We start from the raw sequence: 6,167 nt of genomic DNA, 5'->3' as shown, positions 1-6,167 counted from the left end.
GCGACTCACTTTTTCACCACTCTTTAAATGTACAAAACGTTGAGTATTACGAAGAGTTTATTTTATGGTTTTGAACTAAGTATCTAATACAAGTACAGAAACATCACATGTAAATGATTTTGAATATGAAAGTCAGCAAGTTAGCTGTCAGGTGATATAAAGTCATAGTGGAAGTTATGTATAAGAACTACATTTTGAGATTGTTTGGCGTTTCGTTGGTAGTGTGATGCCACCGAAAATTTCTCGCTCATGGAATGGGTATGTAACAGCCGTTTTCGACGCAGATATTCATTGTACTGATTGACATTGTAATATTACGAGCATCCAGAAAGAGACGAATCCATGAACACAGAGGTCAATAGTAAAAGTCGTCCAAATGCCCCAGGTAACAATACACAATATAATCAAGAACGATTTTCGTCTGAAAAAAGCGACATTCGTCACGTGTACACAAACTGCTTCAACGACATATCTAGGGCGACACTTGTCACGTGTACACAAACTGCTTCCACGACATATCCAGCCGACGCTTGTCACGTGCACACAAACTACTTCCACAACATATCCAGGTTGACACTTGTCACGTGTACACAAACTGCTTCCACGACATATCTAGGGCGACACTTGTCACGTGTACACAAACTGCTTCCACGACATATCCAGGTCGACACTTGTCACGTGTACACAAACTGCTTCCACGACATATCTAGGGCGACACTTGTCACATGTACACAAACTGCTTCCACGACATATCCAGGAAAGAAAGACCAATAGCGGAAAACTGATGAACGGTATGTTGCCCTGGAAAAATGGCAGTATGTGAACCTTAATAACATAACAAGTCTTGTGCCTTTTTCTACCAGTCAATGGGTTATTTATTTTCCAACAGTGATGCACAGCATGTCGCGAAATTGTTTCAAAATAATTCATTATCATCGTCCGGATACTGCGCCTTGAACAAGTTAGGGATCAGGAGAGCAGATACAAAGTGTATGGTGAACTCTGCCTACTATCACATTAATGGTCTGGACTTTGTATCACACAAAAATACCGGCTTTGGAAGGAAAAGATGGCGACACGATATGGGTTCGCCAAGATCTGGCTTCCAGTTGTGCTTCCTATCAAAGGTGTATCGGTCGAGTCGTCGGACGCAGCTTTATGAATTTCTGCGCGATTGGACTGTTGAAGTGTATTCTGGGAATCCGTTGTTTTCATACATTAGATAGGTTATGGAAAGCATAGGGAGGAGTTGTTTGCTTTGGAGATTATAGACTTATGTTGGAGTCTTTTGCAACGGAAACTGTGCTTCAGGAATATTCTCTTGACGCACGGCCGTCAGAAATAGCATGACTTGATCATTATTGGCTTTCATATTTTGAATAAATGTTTAGAAACGTATTTATCTTACTGTAAAAATATATTAAACAGTTGGTAGTAATCTCGGCTTGACTTTGAGGAAATTTATCGTAATTACAAATTAAAATCTTTTTGACTAAGTCAATAATAATCAAACAAGTCCTCAAACCTGTTATGAAAGTCAAATTAGTTGTTTCTCATTCAAACAAGAACGAGGTTTTAAGTGTACTCTACTCTGAGTACCAAGTTACAACATATTCTGCTAGCATTATATCTAGCAGATCGAGAAACTTTTAAATTTCTGGTGTACTTATCTCAGTCTTTTCAGAACTATGCATTACACTGTGTGTTTATATGTATATGAGCTATAAGCGTTTGGGTTACTGCGGGATTCAAACCCACAATGTTACCGTTATAAGCCACCGGCGGACGCAGAAACCTGTATAATAAAATTTATCAAACAGTATAATATTATGTAATTAAAAATGCCAATGTTCTATGAGTATCTTTAATTTGTATAAACAAATAGGACTGTCTCTCTATTGCCCACGTTAATATATCACTGTGACTGCTTTTTCATGGCATCTTATTCTGGTGTTGATTTATATTTTTTTAAATTTATTTATGTTTTTGGATTAAAATCATTTCAAAAATAGGTAGATGGATAAAAAAAGCTAAGCAAGAACTTTCTTTACCTTTCACGTACGACTCTGAGGTGAAAACGTCTGTGATAGTAAAAAATAAGGCATTCTCAGTACATATATTTAAGAAGACACTGAACATGACAATACACATCTTTAAGAGGGCATTTTGAAAATGACAAATATATGTGTTCAAGAAGGCATTGTGAATACATGGGATTAAGAAGGCATTATGAATACATGTGATTAAGAAGGCATTCTCAATAAATATCTTTGAAAATATATTATATTTAGGGGAGGCTTAAATAAGCGTATGAGTTACCCAGCAAAAATAAACGTACAGAAATTATTATTAAAAATTACATGAATTAATGAATGGTCATCAGAATCAGAAATAATAGCGTAAATTTTAAGTGCGCGATAAACCAGCACGCTTTCAACGTTTCTAAGTCTGATGAGTACACTGTGATCAGAATATATATTTATTATTATTTCTGTTATTATGTGATCGCCTCTAATAACTTCTAGAGAACCATAAATTTACTATTTGTATTTATTATGCAAAAATGTCCTTGCATAACTGTAGAATACTTCTTTTCAAAGAAAACTCGCCGTATTTTAGTGAAAATATACGAATTACGGTTTCATTTGCTTTGTTTGAACTCTTCGATAAATTTGGTTGCTGTTACGTAGAAACTTTCTTTGTCAAGAACCACTTATATTAAAAAACACAAAAAACAGCCTTCAGTTCTGTTTATCTATCGCGTGACATCTTTCTTGCTTTAAGCTAATTAAACTATTCATTTTCCATGGCCAAAGTGTCTCGTTTGACGTTTATTATCAGACTTTTTGTGGTGATTGAATAGGATAAATTAATATCATTAACTAAAAGATATTCACTTTCTGACATAGATCGTTAAAAAGATTTTTTGTTTAGTGCGTGGCATCTTTTCTACCCCTTGGGAGAATAGACTTACCCACCCAAATATTGCATTCTGTGCTTTTCACATGCGAACGAACGCATCTGTTACTGGTTCAGTATAAGAATGCCATGTAAGTTGTGGACTCTTCTCGAACAAAAGCTTGTGATATGTTCTTTTGTGTTTATCTCGACTGTGAGTATAAGTTCGTATTTCGTGCTATTTATGCATTAACTAACACGTATGTCAAACAAATGCTGGTTATATTCTTTTTGTGCTGTTTTTGGAGATTCTTTATAAAATGTGCATCAAAAGCTGTTTGCTTTTTTAAATATAGTAAAAAATATTTTAAGTCTAATTATGGTTTATACTGTGCATGCTCTATTGATTCAGCTATTGTATGTGTATATATATATACATGTATGTATAGTAAAATATTTTAAATCTAATTATGGTTTGTACTGTGCATGTTCTATTGATTCAGCCATTGTGTGTGTGTGTGTGTGTGTGTGTCTATATATGTATATGTATATATATACACACACATATATATATATATACATATAAGTATAGTAAACATATTCTAAATCGAACTATTGCATCTTTTATTGATCCAGCCATTGTGTGTGTGTATATATATACAGTAAAATATTTTAAATCGAATTATGGCTTACACTGTGCATGTTATATTGATTCAGCCATCATGTGTGTATGTGTATATATATATAACTATAAAACCAATTTTACAGCATTATTTGTATGAGGGTGACATATAAAAATAACGATAATTGATTTCTGTTGAAATCTAAATTTAATGTTATAAATCAAGCCAGAAAATCAAGTAAACAAATTCGTTCAGATAAATATATCAGAAGTTTGAAGTAATACCATTTATAAAAAAAAAATAGGAAATATATAAGTAAGTCGGATTCCCAAAGCAATTTAATAGTGCATTTCATTATTTTGTCATGTAAGGAAATTCAAAATTATTTCAGGAGGAACAGAGATCATATATCCTAATGGCGTAGTAGGTTACTTAGTTATGTGATCACTTATCTCACTGGCGTAGTACGTGCGCGTGGAATGTAACAGTCTAGCGAACAAAAAACTCCCAAAAACATTAAGAGCATTCCATTCTTCCGCGTGGTTTAGCAGGGTCTGTTGGCCATCTGGCTTTTCGACCGGCGAGGTCGGCTGCTGACCTTGAAAGGGGGCCGACTTTGGCATGAGGTTCCTTTCCTCACATCTGTGTGTTTACAAGACCAAAGCAGGACAGTAATATCCCACTGAGAGCAAAAAATCAACCAGTCTCCGTCTTGAGAGTTTCAGACCTCATAACTGATCAGGATATGAATAATTTAGGTGGCAGTTTGGAGACAGGAGGAGAGAGGTTGTGGTTTTGGAGTTTATCCGTGTGCTTACGTCAATATGAATGTACGTGTGTACATAATAATAATATTACTGTATTCCTGTTTAAGTTTAATTTATGACAATATCTACACCTCATTGCAACTTGTCGAGATAAGTTGTAGACTTGTCAGGCAGATAGAAAAGTTCATTATACAGCTTAAAATGTAGGAAGAAGATCTGGCAAGTATAGTTACAACTTTACAACTTTAAATATATATATAATCTTATAACTGAGTTGCTTTTTTTTTTCTGCCACCCGTGACTCTTTCTTTTTATTCATATATTTCTACAAGAAAAATACAGTTATTCACTTACCACCTTGTCAGGGACTTATCTATGAATTTAAGATTATCAACTCATCGAAAAATTATTGACGTCTCCTAGTTTTTTAGAGGCGAAAGGTATTCGCCTGAACATGTTTAAATTGATCTTAATAGGTTAGGATATATATATATATATATCATGTGCTTCCCTGAACATGTTTAAATTGATCTTAATAGGTACCCATATCCCAGTTAACAAGGATATATATATTATGTGCTTCCCTGAACATGTTTGCATAAGTTAGAACTCCAGTTAATTTCTGTGGCAAAAATTAGTGTTGTCTTAGAGTGTTCGTATTTTGTAACATATTTGCTTCAGGTTAATGTAACTCATGTCAAATGGTAGACAGAGTGTTGAACAGAGGGACGCCAAAACTCCCTACATGTGGTCCTCCTCTTAACCTCTGGGCTGGGCGTGGCTTTGTTTTTAAAGTCCCCGGACTGTGAATCAGACGGTTTCTTAATTACTCGCGTTCCATTGCCGCAAAAACACGTTTCGCACGTTGGGACTGTGGGTGCGCTATAAGAGTGACAATCAAATCCAATTAATCTGTCAGACAAGTGTAGACCAAGAGCTGACGGTGAGCATTGTTGATTAATGGTATTCCTTCTAGTGTATCAGTTCAAACTGAGGAACAACTATGCGCAGATAGCTCCAATGTAACTTTGTGCATACATTATAAAACTAACAGGAAAACTTAATCTATACCATTTTGTTGAAACACATCAAGAAAAATATCAAAATGTATTTTATTTTCTTTAACTTGCGCCTCCTGGAAATTGTTGTTAAGAGATTGTATCGTTCATAATGTCAAAGAAGTATGATAAAAAAAAATGTTTATAAAGACAGGTAGGGATCGTTATATACGTAACCTAGCTAGTTATAGTAATTAATATAGAAAGTTTTAATTCTACAAAAAGTATTGAAATAAGAAAGTGAAAACTAAAAAAATTGGGTTACTTAACATCAAATTTTTTTAACCCTACTTTGTCAAATCACAATGGCTATGTTAGTCTAAGCCAAAGTAGGAATAAAAGTTTTCGTAGTTTTGACATTCTTGTTTCAATATTTTTTGTAGCATTAAAACTTTATATATTACTATAGCTAGCTAGGTTACGCATATAATAATCCCTAAATTAATTCTTTTTATTATACTTGTTTATTTCCTTTTTATTAGTTATATTTTTATGCACCAACAATACCAAATGTGGGGCGCGCGTATACCCGATTCGATTTTATTACTTATCAGGATCTTTACCAATCTACCTTCAAATCTAATTATATGTCCAAAGTAGCGGGTCTCCCGTTTTATATATATATATATATATCTGTGTGTGTGTATATATGTATAATGCTATCCTTTGCGGTACAAGAGAGAAATTTTCGGGACCCCAGACGAAAGAGTTCTGTGAAATAATTAGAGCGATAAGATTCGTCATTTCTTCTGTACTTAGATGAAAATTCGTTGAAGTAATGAAATTTTGATTCACTCCATATACACTGAGTGGTCACAAGT

The 6,167-nt window shown here is 34.3% G+C and overlaps 1 protein-coding gene across 4 annotated transcripts in view; it reads left to right on the top strand.

Annotated features, from left to right (window-relative positions):
- Positions 1 to 6,167, top strand: part of LOC106458385 — a 185,849-nt gene that overhangs the window by 64,911 nt on the left and 114,771 nt on the right. Inside the window, exon 1 of one of the 4 annotated variants that reach the window (XM_013917896.2) lies at positions 3,014 to 3,112. The exons of the other annotated variants lie outside the window; for them this stretch is intronic. The gene's annotated coding sequence lies outside the window, so the exon portion shown is untranslated. Of the gene's footprint in view, positions 1 to 3,013; positions 3,113 to 6,167 lie in introns of those variants that run through there. 4 annotated transcript variants of the gene reach the window in all.

The sequence above is a fragment of the Limulus polyphemus genome, unplaced genomic scaffold (genome assembly GCF_000517525.1).
Source record: "Limulus polyphemus unplaced genomic scaffold, Limulus_polyphemus-2.1.2 Scaffold454, whole genome shotgun sequence".
Classification (NCBI taxonomy): Eukaryota; Metazoa; Arthropoda; class Merostomata; order Xiphosura; family Limulidae; genus Limulus; species Limulus polyphemus.
Note: the sequence above shows the minus strand (reverse complement) of the source record. Positions and strands in the feature narration are given on the sequence as shown.